Raw genomic sequence first — 19,848 nt, forward strand, 5'->3', positions numbered from 1 at the left:
CACGGACGCGTTTTGACCAGTGGAACTATCCACCCGGTCGTGTTAGGTCAGCCCATACGAACACTTTAGAGCAACATCCTGGCCAAACCCACAGTAAGATCCCCTCCCTGTAGATCCGACGCGTCCGTTTGCCCCCTTCAGGTGCCGGCGGCGGCGCCGTCCGTGTGAGGGGGCACACCCCGGAGACGCGTGCCGCCTCTTCGGACATACCAGCACACCACCCCGCATGTATGAGGGCCCGGTGCTACGCTCGGGTGGCATTGCTACCCCCCCCACGGCCCCAGTCCCGCCTAACCCTGTAGCGTTTGACCACGGGATCTAGCCCTTTGACTTTGCACGGACGGGTTTTAACCAGTGGAACTATCCACCCGGTCTTGTTAGGTCAGCCCATACAAACACTTTAGAGCAACATCCGGGCCAAACCCACAGTAAGATCCCCTCCCTGTAGACCCGACGCGTCCGTTTCCCCCCTTTAGGTGCCGGCGGCGGCGCCGTCCGTGTGAGGGGGCACACCCCGGAGACGCGTGCCGCCTCTTCGGACATGCCAGCACACCACCCCGCATGTATGAGGGCCCAGTGCGACGCTCGGGTGGCATTGCTACCCCCACGACCCCGTCCCGCCTAACCCTGTAGCGTTTGACCACGGGATCTAGCCCTTTGACTTTGCATGGACGGGTTTTAACCAGTGGAACTATCCACCCGGTCGTGTTAGGTCAGCCGATACGAACACTTTAGAGCAACATCCGGGCCAAACCCACAGTAAGATCCCCTCCCTGTAGACCCGACGCGTCCGTTTCCCCCCTCCAGGTGCCGGCGGCGGCGCCGTCCGTGTAAGGGGGCACACCCCGGAGACGCGTGCCGCCTCTTCGGAGATGCCAGCACACCATCCCGCATGTATGAGGACCCGGTGCGACGCTCGGGTGGCATTGCTACCCCCCCCCCCACACGGCCCCCGTCCCGCCTAACCCTGTAGCGTTTGACCACGGGATCTAGCCCTTTGACTTTGCACGGACGGGTTTTGACCAGTGGAACTATCGACCCGGTCGTGTTAAGTCAGCCTATACGAACACTTTAGAGCAACATCCGGGCCAAACCCACAGTAAGATCCCCTCCATGTAGACCCGACGCGTCCGTTTCCCCCCTCCAAGTGCCGGCGGCGGCGCCGTCCGTGTGAGGGGGCACACCCCGGAGACGCGTGCCGCCTCTTCGGACATGCCAGCACACCACCCCGCATGTATGAGGGCCCGGTGCGACGCTCGGGTGGCATTGCTACCCCCCCACGGCCCCCGTCCCGCCTAACCCTGTAGCGTTTGACCACGGGATCTAGCCCTTTGACTTTGCACGGACGGGTTTTGACCAGTGGAACTATCCACCAGGTCGTGTTAGGTCAGCCCATACGAACACTTTAGAGCAACATCCGGGCCAAACCCACAGTAAGATCCCCTCCCTGTAGACCCGACGCGTCCGTTTCCCCCCTTCAGGTGCCGACGGCGGCGCCGTCCGTGTGAGGGGGCACACCCCGGAGACGCGTGCCGCCTCTTCGGACATGCCAGCACACCACCCCGCATGTATGAGGGCCCGGTGCGACGCTCGGGTGGCATTGCTACCCCCCCCCCCCCCCACGGCCCCCGTCCCGCCTAACCCTGTAGCGTTTGACCACGGGATCTAGCCCTTTGACTTTGCACGGACGGGTTTTAACCAGTGGAACTATCCAACCGGTCTTGTTAGGTCAGCCCATACGAACACTTTAGAGCAACATCCGGGCCAAACCCACAGTAAGATCCCCTCCCTGTAGACCCAACGCGTCCGTTTCCCCCCTTCAGGTGCCGGCGGCGTCGCCGTCCGTGTGAGGGGGCACCCCCCGGAGACGCGTGCCGCCTCTTCGGACATGCCAGCACACCACCCCGCATGTATGAGGGCCCGGTGCGACGCTTGGGTGGCATTGCTACCCCCCACGGCCCCCGTCCCGCCTAACCCTGTAGCGTTTGACCACGGGATCTAGCCCTTTGACTTTGCACGGACGGGTTTTGACCAGTGGAACTATCCACCAGGTCGTGTTAGGTCAGCCCATACGAACACTTTAGAGCAACATCCGGGCCAAACCCACAGTAAGATCCCCTCCCTGTAGACCCGACGCGTCCGTTTCCCCCCTTCAGGTGCCGACGGCGGCGCCGTCCGTGTGAGGGGGCACACCCCGGAGACGCGTGCCGCCTCTTCGGACATGCCAGCACACCACCCCGCATGTATGAGGGCCCGGTGCGACGCTCGGGTGGCATTGCTACCCCCCCCCCCCCACGGCCCCCGTCCCGCCTAACCCTGTAGCGTTTGACCACGGGATCTAGCCCTTTGACTTTGCACGGACGGGTTTTAACCAGTGGAACTATCCACCCGGTCTTGTTAGGTCAGCCCATACGAACACTTTAGAGCATCATCCGGGCCAAACCCACAGTAAGATCCCCTCCCTGTAGACCCAACGCGTCCGTTTCCCCCCTTCAGGTGCCGGCGGCGTCGCCGTCCGTGTGAGGGGGCACCCCCCGGAGACGCGTGCCGCCTCTTCGGACATGCCAGCACACCACCCCACATGTATGAGGGCCCGGTGCGACGCTTGGGTGGCATTGGTACCCCCCACGGCCCCCGTCCCGCCTAACCCTGTAGCGTTTGACCACGGGATCTAGCCCTTTGACTTTGCACGGACGGGTTTTGACCAGTGGAACTATACACCCGGTCGTGTTAGGTCAGCCCATACAAACACTTTAGAGCAACATCCGGGCCAAACCCACAGTAAGATCACCTCCCTGTAGACCCGACGTATCCGTTTCCCCCCTTCAGGTGCCGGCGGCGGCGCCGTCCGTGTGAGGGGGCACACCCCGGAGACGCGTGCCGCCTCTTCGGACATGCCAGCACACCACACCGCATGTATGAGGGCCCGGTGTGACGCTCGGGTGGCATTGCTACCCCCCAACGGCCCCCGTCCCGCCTAACCCTGTAGCGTTTGACCACGGGATCTAGCCCTTTGACTTTGCACGGACGGGTTTTGACCAGTGGAACTATCGACCCGGTCGTGTTAGGTCAGCCCATACGAACACTTTAGAGCAACATCCGGGCCAAACCCACAGTAAGATCCCCTCCGTGTAGACCCGACGCGTCCGTTTCCCCCTCCAGGTGCCGGCGTCGGCGCCGTCCGTGTGAGGGGGCACACCCCGGAGACGCGTGCCGCCTCTTCGGACATGCCAGCACACCACCCCGCATATATGAGGGCCCGGTGCGATGCTCGGGTGGCATTGCTACCCCCCCCCCCCCCCACGGCCCCCGTCCCGCCTAACCCTGTAGCGTTTGACCACGGGATCTAGCCCTTTGAGTTTGCACGGACGCGTTTTGACCAGTGGAACTATCCACCCGGTCATGTTAGGTCAGCCCATACGAACACTTTAGAGCAACATCCGGGCCAAACCCACAGTAAGATCCCCTCCCTGTAGACCCGACGCGTCCGTTTCCCCCCTCCAGGTGCCGGCGGCGGCGCCGTCCGTGTGAGGGGGCACTCCTCGGAGACGCGTGCCGCCTCTTCGGACATGCCAGCACACCATCCCGCATGTATGAGGGCCCGGTGCGACGCTCGGGTGGCATTGCTACCCCCCCCCCCACGGCCCCCGTCCCGCCTAACCCTGTAGCGTTTGACCACGGGATCTAGCCCTTTGACTTTGCACGGACGGGTTTTGACCAGTGGAACTATCGACCCGGTCGTGTTAGGTTAGCCTATACGAACACTTTAGAGCAACATCCGGGCCAAACCCACAGTAAGATCCCCTCCATGCAGACCCGACGCGTCCGTTTCCCCCCTCCAAGTGCCGGCGGCGGCGCCGTTCGTGTGAGGGGCCACACCCCGGAGACGCGTGCCGCCTCTTCGGACATGCCAGCACACCACCCCGCATGTATGAGGGCCCGGTGCGACGCTCGGGTGGCATTGCTACCCCCCCCCCCCCCCCGCCACGGCCCCCGTCCCGCCTAACCCTGTAGCGTTTGACCACGGGATCTAGCCCTTTGACTTTGCACGAACGGGTTTTGACCAGTGGAACTATCCACCCGGTCGTGTTGGGTCAGCCCATACGAACACTTTAGAGCAACATCCGGGCCAAACCCACAGTAAGATCCCCTCCCTGTAGACCCGACGCATCCGTTTCCCCCCTTCAGGTGCCGGCGGCGGCGCCGTCCGTGTGAGGGGGCACACCCCGGAGACGCGTGCCGCCTCTTCGGACATGCCAGCACACCACCCCGCATGTATGAGGGCCCGGTGCGACGCTCGGGTGGCATTGCTACCCCCCACGGCCCCCGTCCCGCCTAACCCTATAGCGTTTGACCACGGGATCTAGCCCTTTGACTTTGCACGGACGGGTTTTGACCAGTGGAACTATCGACCCGGTCATGTTAGGTCAGCCCATACGAACACTTTAGAGCAACATCCGGGCCAAACCCACAGTAAGATCCCCTCCCTGTAGACCCGACGCGTCCGTTTCCCCCTTCCAGGTGCCGGCGTCGGCGCCGTCCGTGTCAGGGGGCACACCCCGGAGACGCGTGCCGCCTCTTCGGACATGACAGCACACCACCCCGCATGTATGAGGGCCCGGTGCAACGCTCGGGTGGCATTGCTACCCCCCCCCCCACGGCCCCCGTCCCGCCTAACCCTGTAGCGTTTGACCACGGGATCTAGCCCTTTGACTTTGCACGGACACGTTTTAACCAGTGGAACTATCCACCCGGTCGTGTTAGGTCAGCCCATACGAACACTTTAGAGCAACATCCAGGCCAAACCCACAGTAAGATCCCCTCCCTGTAGACCCGACGCGTCCGTTTCCCCCCTTCAGGTGCCAGCGGCGGCGCCGTCCGTGTGAGGGGGCACACCCCGGAGATGCGTGCCGCCTCTTCGGACATGTCAGCACACCATCCCGCATGTATGTGGGCCTGGTGCGACGCTCGGGTGGCATTGCTACCCCCCCCCCCCCACGGCCCCCGTCCCGCCTAACCCTGTAGCGTTTGACCACGGGATCTAGCCCTTTGACTTTGCACGAACGGGTTTTGACCAGTGGAACTATCCACCTGGTCGTGTTAGGTCAGCCCATACGAACACTTTAGAGCAACATCCGGGCCAAACCCAAAGTAAGATCCCCTCCCTGTAGACCCGACGCGTCCGTTTCCCCCCTCCAGGTGCCGGCGGCGGCGTCGTCCGTGTGAGGGGGCACACCCCGTAGACGCGTGCCGCCTCTTCGAACATGCCAGCACACCATCCCGCATGTATGAGGGCCCGGTGCGACGCTCGGGTGGCATTGCTACCCCCCCCCCCCCCACGGCCCCCGTCCCGCCTAACCCTGTAGCGTTTGACCACGGGATCTAACCCTTTGACTTTGCACGGACGGGTTTTGACCAGTGGAACTATCGACCCGGTCGTGTTAGGGCAGCCTATACGAACACTTTAGAGCAACATCCGGGCCAAACCCACATTAAGATCCCCTCTGTCTAGACCCGACGCGTCCGTTTCCCCCCTCCAGGTACCGGCGTCGGTGACGTCTGTGTGAGGGGGCACACCCCGGAGACGCGTGCCGCCTCTTCGGACATGCCAGCACACCATCCCGCATGTATGAGGGCCCGGTGCGACGCTCGGGTGGCATTGCTACCCACCCACGGCCCCCGTCCCGCCTAACCTTGTAGCGTTTGACCACGGTATCTAGCCCTTTGACTTTGCACGGACGGGTTTTGACCAGTGGAACTATCCACCCGGTCGTGTTAGGTCAGCCCATACGAACACTTTAGAACAACATCCAGGCCAAACCCACAGTAAGATCCCCTCCCTGTAGACCCGACGCGTCCATTTCCCCCCTTCAGGTGCCGGCGGCGCCGCCGTCCGTGTGAGGGGGCACACCCCGGAGACGCGTGCCGCCTCTTCGGACATGCCTGCACACCACCCCGCATGTATGAGGGCCCGATGCGACGCTCGGGTGGCATTGCTACCCCCCACGGCCCCCGTCCCGCCTAACCCTGTAGCGTTTGACCACGGGATCTAGCCCTTTGACTTTGCACGGACACGTTTTGACCAGTGGAACTATCCACCCGGTCGTGTTAGGTCAGCCCATACGAACACTTTAGAGCAACATCCGGGCCAAACCCACAGTAAGATCCCCTCCCTGTAGACCCGACGCGTCCGTTTCCCCCCTTCAGGTGCCGGCGGCGGCGCCGTCCGTGTGAGGGGGCACACCCCGGAGACGCGTGCCGCCTCTTCGGACATACCAGCACACCACCCCGCATGTATGAGGGCCCGGTGCTACGCTCGGGTGGCATTGCTACCCCCCCCCCACGGCCCCCGTCCCGCCTAACCCTGTAGCGTTTGACCACGGGATCTAGCCCTTTGACTTTGCACGGACGGGTTTTAACCAGTGGAACTATCCACCCGGTCTTGTTAGGTCAGCCCATACGAACACTTTAGAGCAACATCCGGGCCAAACCCACAGTAAGATCCCCTCCCTGTAGACCCGACGCGTCCGTTTCCCCCCTCCACGTGCCGCCGGCGGCGCCGTCCGTGTGAGGGGGCACACCCCGGAGACGCATGCCGCCTCTTCGGACATGCCAGCACACCACCCCGCATGTATGAGGGCCCGGTGCGACGCTCGGGTGGCATTGCTAGCCCCCCCCCCCCCCCCCGACGGCCCCCGTCCCGCCTAACCCTGTAGCGTTTGACCACGGGATCTAGCCCTTTGACTTTGCACGGACGGGTTTTGACCAGTGGAACTATCGACCCGGTCATGTTAGGTCAGCCCATACGAACACTTTAGAGCAACATCCGGGCCAAACCCACAGTAAGATCCCCTCCCTGTAGACCCGACGCGTCCGTTTCCCCCTTCCAGGTGCCGGCGTCGGCGCCGTCCGTGTGAGGGGGCACACCCCGGAGACGCGTGCCGCCTCTTCGGACATGACAGCACACCACCCCGCATGTATGAGGGCCCGGTGCAACGCTCGGGTGGCATTGCTACCCCCCCCCCCCCACGGCCCCCGTCCCGCCTAACCCTGTAGCGTTTGACCACGGGATCTAGCCCTTTGACTTTGTACGGACACGTTTTAACCAGTGGAACTATCCACCCGGTCGTGTTAGGTCAGCCCATACGAACACTTTAGAGCAACATCCAGGCCAAACCCACAGTAAGATCCCCTCCCTGTAGACCCGACGCGTCCGTTTCCCCCCTTCAGGTGCCAGCGGCGGCGCCGTCCGTGTGAGGGGGCACACCCCGGAGATGCGTGCCGCCTCTTCGGACATGTCAGCACACCATCCCGCATGTATGTGGGCCTGGTGCGACGCTCGGGTGGCATTGCTACCCCCCCCCCACGGCCCCCGTCCCGCCTAACCCTGTAGCGTTTGACCACGGGATCTAGCCCTTTGACTTTGCACGAACGGGTTTTGACCAGTGGAACTATCCACCTGGTCGTGTTAGGTCAGCCCATACGAACACTTTAGAGCAACATCCGGGCCAAACCCAAAGTAAGATCCCCTCCCTGTAGACCCGACGCGTCCGTTTCCCCCCTCCAGGTGCCGGCGGCGGCGTCGTCCGTGTGAGGGGGCACACCCCGTAGACGCGTGCCGCCTCTTCGAACATGCCAGCACACCATCCCGCATGTATGAGGGCCCGGTGCGACGCTCGGGTGGCATTGCTACCCCCCCCCCCACGGCCCCCGTCCCGCCTAACCCTGTAGCGTTTGACCACGGGATCTAACCCTTTGACTTTGCACGGACGGGTTTTGACCAGTGGAACTATCGACCCGGTCGTGTTAGGTCAGCCTATACGAACACTTTAGAGCAACATCCGGGCCAAACCCACATTAAGATCCCCTCTGTCTAGACCCGACGCGTCCGTTTCCCCCCTCCAGGTACCGGCGTCGGTGACGTCTGTGTGAGGGGGCACACCCCGGAGACGCGTGCCGCCTCTTCGGACATGCCAGCACACCATCCCGCATGTATGAGGGCCCGGTGCGACGCTCGGGTGGCATTGCTACCCACCCACGGCCCCCGTCCCGCCTAACCTTGTAGCGTTTGACCACGGTATCTAGCCCTTTGACTTTGCACGGACGGGTTTTGACCAGTGGAACTATCCACCCGGTCGTGTTAGGTCAGCCCATACGAACACTTTAGAACAACATCCAGGCCAAACCCACAGTAAGATCCCCTCCCTGTAGACCCGACGCGTCCATTTCCCCCCTTCAGGTGCCGGCGGCGCCGCCGTCCGTGTGAGGGGGCACACCCCGGAGACGCGTGCCGCCTCTTCGGACATGCCTGCACACCACCCCGCATGTATGAGGGCCCGATGCGACGCTCGGGTGGCATTGCTACCCCCCACGGCCCCCGTCCCGCCTAACCCTGTAGCGTTTGACCACGGGATCTAGCCCTTTGACTTTGCACGGACACGTTTTGACCAGTGGAACTATCCACCCGGTCGTGTTAGGTCAGCCCATACGAACACTTTAGAGCAACATCCGGGCCAAACCCACAGTAAGATCCCCTCCCTGTAGACCCGACGCGTCCGTTTCCCCCCTTCAGGTGCCGGCGGCGGCGCCGTCCGTGTGAGGGGGCACACCCCGGAGACGCGTGCCGCCTCTTCGGACATACCAGCACACCACCCCGCATGTATGAGGGCCCGGTGCTACGCTCGGGTGGCATTGCTACCCCCCCCCCCCCCCCACGGCCCCCGTCCCGCCTAACCCTGTAGCGTTTGACCACGGGATCTAGCCCTTTGACTTTGCACGGACGGGTTTTAACCAGTGGAACTATCCACCCGGTCTTGTTAGGTCAGCCCATACGAACACTTTAGAGCAACATCCGGGCCAAACCCACAGTAAGATCCCCTCCCTGTAGACCCGACGCGTCCGTTTCCCCCCTCCACGTGCCGCCGGCGGCGCCGTCCGTGTGAGGGGGCACACCCCGGAGACGCATGCCGCCTCTTCGGACATGCCAGCACACCACCCCGCATGTATGAGGGCCCGGTGCGACGCTCGGGTGGCATTGCTAGCCCCCCCCCCCCCGACGGCCCCCGTCCCGCCTAACCCTGTAGCGTTTGACCACGGGATCTAGCCCTTTGACTTTGCACGGACGGGTTTTGACCAGTGGAACTATCGACCCGGTCGTGTTAGGTCAGCCCATATGAACACTTTAGAGCAACATCCGGGCCAAACCCACAGTAAGATCCCCTCCGTGTAGACCCGACGCGTCCGTTTCCCCCTCCAGGTGCCGGCGTCGGCGCCGTCCGTGTGAGGGGGCACACCCCGGAGACGCGTGCCGCCTCTTCGGACATGCCAGCACACCACCCCGCATGTATGAGGGCCCGGTGCGACGCTCGGGTGGCATTGCTACCCCCCCCCCCACGGCCCCCGTCCCGCCTAACCCTGTAGCGTTTGACCACGGGATCTAGCCCTTTGACTTTGCACGGACACGTTTTAACCAGTGGAACTATCCACCCGGTCGTGTTAGGTCAGCCCATACGAACACTTTAGAGCAACATCCAGGCCAAACCCACAGTAAGATCCCCTCCCTGTAGACCCGACGCGTTCATTTCCCCCCTTCAGGTGCTGGCGGCGGCGCCGTCCGTGTGAGGGGGCACACCCCGGAGACGTGTGCCGCCTCTTCGGACATGCCTGCACACCACCCCGCATGTATGAGGGCCCGGTGCGACGCTCGGGTGGCATTGCTACCCCCACGGCCCCCGTCCCGCCTAACCCTGTAGCGTTTGACCACGGGATCTAGCCCTTTGACTTTGCACGGACGCGTTTTGACCAGTGGAACTATCCACCCGGTCGTGTTAGGTCAGCCCATACGAACACTTTAGAGCAACATCCTGGCCAAACCCACAGTAAGATCCCCTCCCTGTAGATCCGACGCGTCCGTTTCCCCCCTTCAGGTGCCGGCGGCGGCACCGTCCGTGTGAGGGGGCACACCCCGGAGACGCGTGCCGCCTCTTCGGACATACCAGCACACCACCCCGCATGTATGAGGGCCCGGTGCTACGCTCGGGTGGCGTTGCTACCCCCCCACGGCCCCAGTCCCGCCTAACCCTGTAGCGTTTGACCACGGGATCTAGCCCTTTGACTTTGCACGGACGGGTTTTAACCAGTGGAACTATCCACCCGGTCTTGTTAGGTCAGCCCATACAAACACTTTAGAGCAACATCCGGGCCAAACCCACAGTAAGATCCCCTCCCTGTAGACCCGACGCGTCCGTTTCCCCCCTTTAGGTGCCGGCGGCGGCGCCGTCCGTGTGAGGGGGCACACCCCGGAGACGCGTGCCGCCTCTTCGGACATGCCAGCACACCACCCCGCATGTATGAGGGCCCAGTGCGACGCTCGGGTGGCATTGCTACCCCCACGACCCCGTCCCGCCTAACCCTGTAGCGTTTGACCACGGGATCTAGCCCTTTGACTTTGCATGGACGGGTTTTAACCAGTGGAACTATCCACCCGGTCGTGTTAGGTCAGCCGATACGAACACTTTAGAGCAACATCCGGGCCAAACCCACAGTAAGATCCCCTCCCTGTAGACCCGACGCGTCCGTTTCCCCCCTCCAGGTGCCGGCGGCGGCGCCGTCCGTGTAAGGGGGCACACCCCGGAGACGCGTGCCGCCTCTTCGGAGATGCCAGCACACCATCCCGCATGTTTGAGGACCCGGTGCGACGCTCGGGTGGCATTGCTACCCCCCCCCCCACACGGCCCCCGTCCCGCCTAACCCTGTAGCGTTTGACCACGGGATCTAGCCCTTTGACTTTGCACGGACGGGTTTTGACCAGTGGAACTATCGACCCGGTCGTGTTAAGTCAGCCTATACGAACACTTTAGAGCAACATCCGGGCCAAACCCACAGTAAGATCCCCTCCATGTAGACCCGACGCGTCCGTTTCCCCCCTCCAAGTGCCGGCGGCGGCGCCGTCCGTGTGAGGGGGCACACCCCGGAGACGCGTGCCGCCTCTTCGTACATGCCAGCACACCACCCCGCATGTATGAGGGCCCGGTGCGACGCTCGGGTGGCATTGCTACCCCCCCACGGCCCCCGTCCCGCCTAACCCTGTAGCGTTTGACCACGGGATCTAGCCCTTTGACTTTGCACGGACGGGTTTTGACCAGTGGAACTATCCACCAGGTCGTGTTAGGTCAGCCCATACGAACACTTTAGAGCAACATCCGGGCCAAACCCACAGTAAGATCCCCTCCCTGTAGACCCGACGCGTCCGTTTCCCCCCTTCAGGTGCCGACGGCGGCGCCGTCCGTGTGAGGGGGCACACCCCGGAGACGCGTGCCGCCTCTTCGGACATGCCAGCACACCACCCCGCATGTATGAGGGCCCGGTGCGACGCTCGGGTGGCATTGCTACCCCCCCCCCCCCCACGGCCCCCGTCCCGCCTAACCCTGTAGCGTTTGACCACGGGATCTAGCCCTTTGACTTTGCACGGACGGGTTTTAACCAGTGGAACTATCCACCCGGTCTTGTTAGGTCAGCCCATACGAACACTTTAGAGCAACATCCGGGCCAAACCCACAGTAAGATCCCCTCCCTGTAGACCCAACGCGTCCGTTTCCCCCCTTCAGGTGCCGGCGGCGTCGCCGTCCGTGTGAGGGGGCACCCCCCGGAGACGCGTGCCGCCTCTTCGGACATGCCAGCACACCACCCCGCATGTATGAGGGCCCGGTGCGACGCTTGGGTGGCATTGCTACCCCCCACGGCCCCCGTCCCGCCTAACCCTGTAGCGTTTGACCACGGGATCTAGCCCTTTGACTTTGCACGGACGGGTTTTGACCAGTGGAACTATACACCCGGTCGTGTTAGGTCAGCCCATACAAACACTTTAGAGCAACACCCGGGCCAAACCCACAGTAAGATCACCTCCCTGTAGACCCGACGTATCCGCTTCCCCCCTTCAGGTGCCGGCGGCGGCGCCGTCCGTGTGAGGGGGCACACCCCGGAGACGCGTGCCGCCTCTTCGGACATGCCAGCACACCACACCGCATGTATGAGGGCCCGGTGTGACGCTCGGGTGGCATTGCTACCCCCCAACGGCCCCCGTCCCGCCTAACCCTGTAGCGTTTGACCACGGGATCTAGCCCTTTGACTTTGCACGAACGGGTTTTGACCAGTGGAACTATCCACCCGGTCGTGTTGGGTCAGCCCATACGAACACTTTAGAGCAACATCCGGGCCAAACCCACAGTAAGATCCCCTCCCTGTAGACCCGACGCATCCGTTTCCCCCCTTCAGGTGCCGGCGGCGGCGCCGTCCGTGTGAGGGGGCACACCCCGGAGACGCGTGCCGCCTCTTCGGACATGCCAGCACACCACCCCGCATGTATGAGGGCCCGGTGCGACGCTCGGGTGGCATTGCTACCCCCCACGGCCCCCGTCCCGCCTAACCCTATAGCGTTTGACCACGGGATCTAGCCCTTTGACTTTGCACGGACGGGTTTTGACCAGTGGAACTATCGACCCGGTCATGTTAGGTCAGCCCATACGAACACTTTAGAGCAACATCCGGGCCAAACCCACAGTAAGATCCCCTCCCTGTAGACCCGACGCGTCCGTTTCCCCCTTCCAGGTGCCGGCGTCGGCGCCGTCCGTGTGAGTGGGCACACCCCGGAGACGCGTGCCGCCTCTTCGGACATGACAGCACACCACCCCGCATGTATGAGGGCCCGGTGCAATGCTCGGGTGGCATTGCTACCCCCCCCCCCACGGCCCCCGTCCCGCCTAACCCTGTAGCGTTTGACCACGGGATCTAGCCCTTTGACTTTGCACGGACACGTTTTAACCAGTGGAACTATCCACCCGGTCGTGTTAGGTCAGCCCATACGAACACTTTAGAGCAACATCCAGGCCAAACCCACAGTAAGATCCCCTCCCTGTAGACCCGACGCGTCCGTTTCCCCCCTTCAGGTGCCAGCGGCGGCGCCGTCCGTGTGAGGGGGCACACCCCGGAGATGCGTGCCGCCTCTTCGGGCATGTCAGCACACCATCCCGCATGTATGTGGGCCTGGTGCGACGCTCGGGTGGCATTGCTACCCCCCCCCCCCCACGGCCCCCGTCCCGCCAAACCCTGTAGCGTTTGACCACGGGATCTAGCCCTTTGACTTTGCACGAACGGGTTTTGACCAGTGGAACTATCCACCTGGTCGTGTTAGGTCAGCCCATACGAACACTTTAGAGCAACATCCGGGCCAAACCCAAAGTAAGATCCCCTCCCTGTAGACCCGACGCGTCCGTTTCCCCCCTCCAGGTGCCGGCGGCGGCGTCGTCCGTGTGAGGGGGCACACCCCGTAGACGCGTGCCGCCTCTTCGAACATGCCAGCACACCATCCCGCATGTATGAGGGCCCGGTGCGACGCTCGGGTGGCATTGCTACCCCCCCCCCACGGCCCCCGTCCCGCCTAACCCTGTAGCGTTTGACCACGGGATCTAACCCTTTGACTTTGCACGGACGGGTTTTGACCAGTGGAACTATCGACCCGGTCGTGTTAGGTCAGCCTATACGAACACTTTAGAGCAACATCCGGGCCAAACCCACATTAAGATCCCCTCTGTCTAGACCCGACGCGTCCGTTTCCCCCCTCCAGGTACCGGCGTTGGCGACGTCCGTGTGAGGGGGCACACCCCGGAGACGCGTGCCGCCTCTTCGGACATGCCAGCACACCATCCCGCATGTATGAGGGCCCGGTGCGACGCTCGGGTGGCATTGCTACCCCCCTACGGCCCCCGTCCCGCCTAACCTTGTAGCGTTTGACCACGGTATCTAGCCCTTTGACTTTGCACGGACGGGTTTTGACCAGTGGAACTATCCACCCGGTCGTGTTAGGTCAGCCCATACGAACACTTTAGAACAACATCCAGGCCAAACCCACAGTAAGATCCCCTCCCTGTAGACCCGACGCGTCCATTTCCCCCCTTCAGGTGCCGGCGGCGCCGCCGTCCGTGTGAGGGGGCACACCCCGGAGACGCGTGCCGCCTCTTCGGACATGCCTGCACACCACCCCGCATGTATGAGGGCCCGATGCGACGCTCGGGTGGCATTGCTACCCCCCACGGCCCCCGTCCCGCCTAACCCTGTAGCGTTTGACCACGGGATCTAGCCCTTTGACTTTGCACGGACACGTTTTGACCAGTGGAACTATCCACCCGGTCGTGTTAGGTCAGCCCATACGAACACTTTAGAGCAACATCCGGGCCAAACCCACAGTAAGATCCCCTCCCTGTAGACCCGACGCGTCCGTTTCCCCCCTTCAGGTGCCGGCGGCGGCGCCGTCCGTGTGAGGGGGCACACCCCGGAGACGCGTGCCGCCTCTTCGGACATACCAGCACACCACCCCGCATGTATGAGGGCCCGGTGCTACGCTCGGGTGGCATTGCTACCCCCCCCCCCCCCACGGCCCCCGTCCCGCCTAACCCTGTAGCGTTTGACCACGGGATCTAGCCCTTTGACTTTGCACGGACGGGTTTTAACCAGTGGAACTATCCACCCGGTCTTGTTAGGTCAGCCCATACGAACACTTTAGAGCAACATCCGGGCCAAACCCACAGTAAGATCCCCTCCCTGTAGACCCGACGCGTCCGTTTCCCCCCTCCACGTGCCGCCGGCGGCGCCGTCCGTGTGAGGGGGCACACCCCGGAGACGCATGCCGCCTCTTCGGACATGCCAGCACACCACCCCGCATGTATGAGGGCCCGGTGCGACGCTCGGGTGGCATTGCTAGCCCCCCCCCCCCGACGGCCCCCGTCCCGCCTAACCCTGTATCGTTTGACCACGGGATCTAGCCCTTTGACTTTGCACGGACGGGTTTTGACCAGTGGAACTATCGACCCGGTCGTGTTAGGTCATCCTATACGAACACTTTAGAGCAACATCCGGGCCAAACCCACAGTAAGATCCCCTCCCTGTAGACCCGACGTATCCGTTTCCCCCCTTCAGGTGCCGGCGGCGGCGCCGTCCGTGTGAGGGGGCACACCCCGGAGACGCGTGCCGCCTCTTCGGACATGCCAGCACACCACACCGCATGTATGAGGGCCCGGTGTGACGCTCGGGTGGCATTGCTACCCCCCAACGGCCCCCGTCCCGCCTAACCCTGTAGCGTTTGACCACGGGATCTAGCCCTTTGACTTTGCACGGACGGGTTTTGACCAGTGGAAGTATCGACCCGGTCGTGTTAGGTCAGCCCATACGAACACTTTAGAGCAACATCCGGGCCAAACCCACAGTAAGATCCCCTCCGTGTAGACCCGACGCGTCCGTTTCCCCCTCCAGGTGCCGGCGTCGGCGTCGTCCGTGTGAGGGGGCACACCCCGGAGACGCGTGCCGCCTCTTCGGACATGCCAGCACACCACCCCGCATATATGAGGGCCCGGTGCGATGCTCGGGTGGCATTGCTACCCCCCCCCCCCACGGCCCCCGTCCCGCCTAACCCTGTAGCGTTTGACCACGGGATCTAGCCCTTTGAGTTTGCACGGACGCGTTTTGACCAGTGGAACTATCCACCCGGTCATGTTAGGTCAGCCCATACGAACACTTTAGAGCAACATCCGGGCCAAACCCACAGTAAGATCCCCTCCCTGTAGACCCGACGCGTCCGTTTCCCCCCTCCAGGTGCCGGCGGCGGCGCTGTCCGTGTGAGGGGGCACTCCTCGGAGACGCGTGCCGCCTCTTCGGACATGCCAGCACACCATCCCGCATGTATGAGGGCCCGGTGCGACGCTCGGGTGGCATTGCTACCCCCCCCCCCCCCACGGCCCCGTCCCGCCTAACCCTGTAGCGTTTGACCACGGGATCTAGCCCTTTGACTTTGCACGGACGGGTTTTGACCAGTGGAACTATCGACCCGGTCGTGTTGGGTCAGCCTATACGAACACTTTAGAGCAACATCCGGGCCAAACCCACAGTAAGACCCCCTCCGTGCAGACCCGACGCGTCCGTTTCCCCCCTCCAGGTGCCGGCGTTGGCGCCGTCCGTGTGAGGGGGCACACCCCGGAGACGCGTGCCGCCTCTTCGGACATGCCAGCACACCACCCCGCATGTATGAGGGCCCGGTGCGACGCTCGGGTGGCATTGCTACCCCCCCCCCCCCCACGGCCCCCGTCCCGCCTAACCCTGTAGCGTTTGACCACGGGATCTAGCCCTTTGACTTTGCACGGACGGGTTTTGACCAGTGGAACTATCGACCCGGTCTTGTTAGGTCAGCCTATACGAACACTTTAGAGCAACATCCGGGCCAAACCCACAGTAAGATCCCCTCCCTGTAGACCCGACGTGTCCGTTTCCCCCCTTCAGGTGCTGGCGGCGGCGCCGTCCGTGTGAGGGGGCACACCCCGGAGACGCGTGCCGCCTCTTCGGACATGCCAGCACACCACCCCACATGTATGAGGGCCCGGTGCGACGCTCGGGTGGCATTGCTACCCCCCCCACGGCCCCCGTCCCGCCTAACCCTGTAGCGTTTGACCACGGGATCTAACCCTTTGACTTTCCACGGACACGTTTTAACCAGTGGAACTATCCACCCGGTCGTGTTAGGTCAGCCCATACGAACACATTAGAGCAACATCCAGGCCAAACCCACAGTAAGATCCCCTCCCTGTAGACCCGACGCGTCCATTTCCCCCCTTCAGGTGCCGGCGGCGCCGCCGTCCGTGTGAGGGGGCACACCCCGGAGACGCGTCCCGCCTCTTCGGACATGCCTGCACACCACCCCGCATGTATGAGGGCCCGGTGCGACGCTCGGGTGGCATTGCTACCCCCCACGGCCCCCGTCCCGCCTAACCCTGTAGCGTTTGACCACGGGATCTAGCCCTTTGACTTTGCACGGACGCGTTTTGACCAGTGGAACTATCCACCCGGTCATGTTAGGTCAGCCCATACGAACACTTTAGAGCAACATCCGGGCCAAACCCACAGTTATATCCCCTCCCTGTAGACCCGACGCGTCCGTTTCCCCCATCCAGGTGCCCGCGTCGGCGCCGTCCGTGTGAGGGGGCACACCCCGGAGACGCGTGCCGCCTCTTCGGACATGCCAACACACCACCCAGCATGTATGAGGGCCCGGTGCGACGCTCGGGTGGCATTGCTAACCCCCCCCCCCCACGGCACCCGTCCCGCCTAACCCTGTAGCGTTTGACCACGGGATCTAGCCCTTTGACTTTGCACGGACGGGTTTTGACCAATGGAACTATCGACCCGGTCGTGTTAGGTCAGCCTATACGAACACTTTAGAGCACCATCCGGGCCAAACCCACAGTAAGATCCCCTCCCTGTAGACCTGACGTGTCCGTTTCCCCCCTTCAGGTGCCGCCGGCGGCGCCGTCCGTGTCAGGGGGCACACCCCGGAGACGCGTGCCCCCTCTTCGGACATGCTAGCACACCACCCCGCATGTATGAGGGCCCGGTGCGACGCTCGGGTGGCATTGCTACCCCCCCCCCCCCCCCACGGCCCCCGTCCCGCCTAACCCTGTAGCGTTTGACCACGGGATCTAACCCTTTGACTTTCCAGGGACATGTTTTAACCAGTGGAACTATCCACCCGGTCGTGTTAGGTCAGCCCATACGAACACTTTAGAACAACATCCAGGCCAAACCCACAGTAAGATCCCCTCCCTGTAGACCCGACGCGTCCATTTCCCCCCTTCAGGTGCCGGCGGCGCCGCCGTCCGTGTGAGGGGGCACACCCCGGAGACGCGTGCCGCCTCTTCGGACATGCCTGCACACCACCCCGCATGTATGAGGGCCCGGTGCGACGCTCGAGTGGCATTGCTACCCCCCATGGCCCCCGTCCCACCTAACCCTGTAGCGTTTGACCACGGCATCTAGCCCTTTGACTTTGCACGGACGCGTTTTGACCAGTGGAACTATCCACCCGGTCATGTTAGCTCAGCCCATACGAACACTTTAGAGCAACATCCGGGCCAAACCCACAGTAAGATCCCCTCCCTGTAGACCCGACGCGTCCGTTTCCCCCCTCCAGGTGCCCGCGTCGGCGCCGTCCGTATGAGGGGGCACACCCCGGAGACGCGTGCCGCCTCTTCGGACATGCCAGCACACCACCCCGCATGTATGAGGGCCCGGTGCGACGCTCGGGTGGCATTGCTAGCCCCCCCCCCCGACGGCCCCCGTCCCGCCTAACCCTGTATCGTTTGACCACGGGATCTAGCCCTTTGACTTTGCACGGACGGGTTTTGACCAGTGGAACTATCGACCCGGTCGTGTTAGGTCATCCTATACGAACACTTTAGAGCAACATCCGGGCCAAACCCACAGTAATATCCCCTCCCTGTAGACCCGACGTATCCGTTTCCCCCCTTCAGGTGCCGGCGGCGGCGCCGTCCGTGTGAGGGGGCACACCCCGGAGACGCGTGCCGCCTCTTCGGACATGCCAGCACACCACACCGCATGTATGAGGGCCCGGTGTGACGCTCGGGTGGCATTGCTACCCCCCAACGGCCCCCGTCCCACCTAACCCTGTAGCGTTTGACCACGGGATCTAGCCCTTTGACTTTGCACGGACGGGTTTTGACCAGTGGAACTATCGACCCGGTCGTGTTAGGTCAGCCCATACGAACACTTTAGAGCAACATCCGGGCCAAACCCACAGTAAGATCCCCTCCGTGTAGACCCGACGCGTCCGTTTCCCCCTCCAGGTGCCGGCGTCGGCGCCGTCCGTGTGAGGGGGCACACCCCGGAGACGCGTGCCGCCTCTTCGGACATGCCAGCACACCACCCCGCATGTATGAGGGCCCGGTGCGATGCTCAGGTGGCATTGCTACCCCCCCCCCCCCACGGCCCCCGTCCCGCTTAACCCTGTAGCGTTTGACCACGGGATCTAGCCCTTTGAGTTTGCACGGACGCGTTTTGACCAGTGGAACTATCCACCCGGTCATGTTAGGTCAGCCCATACGAACACTTTAGAGCAACATCCGGGCCAAACCCACAGTAAGATCCCCTCCCTGTAGACCCGACGCGTCCGTTTCCCCCTCCAGGTGCCGGCGTCGGCGTCGTCCGTGTGAGGGGGCACACCCCGGAGACGCGTGCCGCCTCTTCGGACATGCCAGCACACCACCCCGCATATATGAGGGCCCGGTGCGATGCTCGGGTGGCATTGCTACCCCCCCCCCCACGGCCCCCGTCCCGCCTAACCCTGTAGCGTTTGACCACGGGATCTAGCCCTTTGAGTTTGCACGGACGCGTTTTGACCAGTGGAACTATCCACCCGGTCATGTTAGGTCAGCCCATACGAACACTTTAGAGCAACATCCGGGCCAAACCCACAGTAAGATCCCCTCCCTGTAGACCCGACGCGTCCGTTTCCCCCCTCCAGGTGCCGGCGGCGGCGCTGTCCGTGTGAGGGGGCACTCCTCGGAGACGCGTGCCGCCTCTTCGGACATGCCAGCACACCATCCCGCATGTATGAGGGCCCGGTGCGACGCTCGGGTGGCATTGCTACCCCCCCCCCCCACGGCCCCGTCCCGCCTAACCCTGTAGCGTTTGACCACGGGATCTAGCCCTTTGACTTTGCACGGACGGGTTTTGACCAGTGGAACTATCGACCCGGTCGTGTTGGGTCAGCCTATACGAACACTTTAGAGCAACATCCGGGCCAAACCCACAGTAAGACCCCCTCCGTGCAGACCCGACGCGTCCGTTTCCCCCCTCCAGGTGCCGGCGTTGGCGCCGTCCGTGTGAGGGGGCACACCCCGGAGACGCGTGCCGCCTCTTCGGACATGCCAGCACACCACCCCGCATGTATGAGGGCCCGGTGCGACGCTCGGGTGGCATTGCTACCCCCCCCCCCCCCACGGCCCCCGTCCC

The sequence above is a fragment of the Triticum urartu genome, chromosome 7A, assembly GCF_056163025.1.
Source record: "Triticum urartu cultivar PI428250 chromosome 7A, HENAU_Tu73, whole genome shotgun sequence".
NCBI lineage: Eukaryota > Viridiplantae > Streptophyta > Magnoliopsida > Poales > Poaceae > Triticum > Triticum urartu.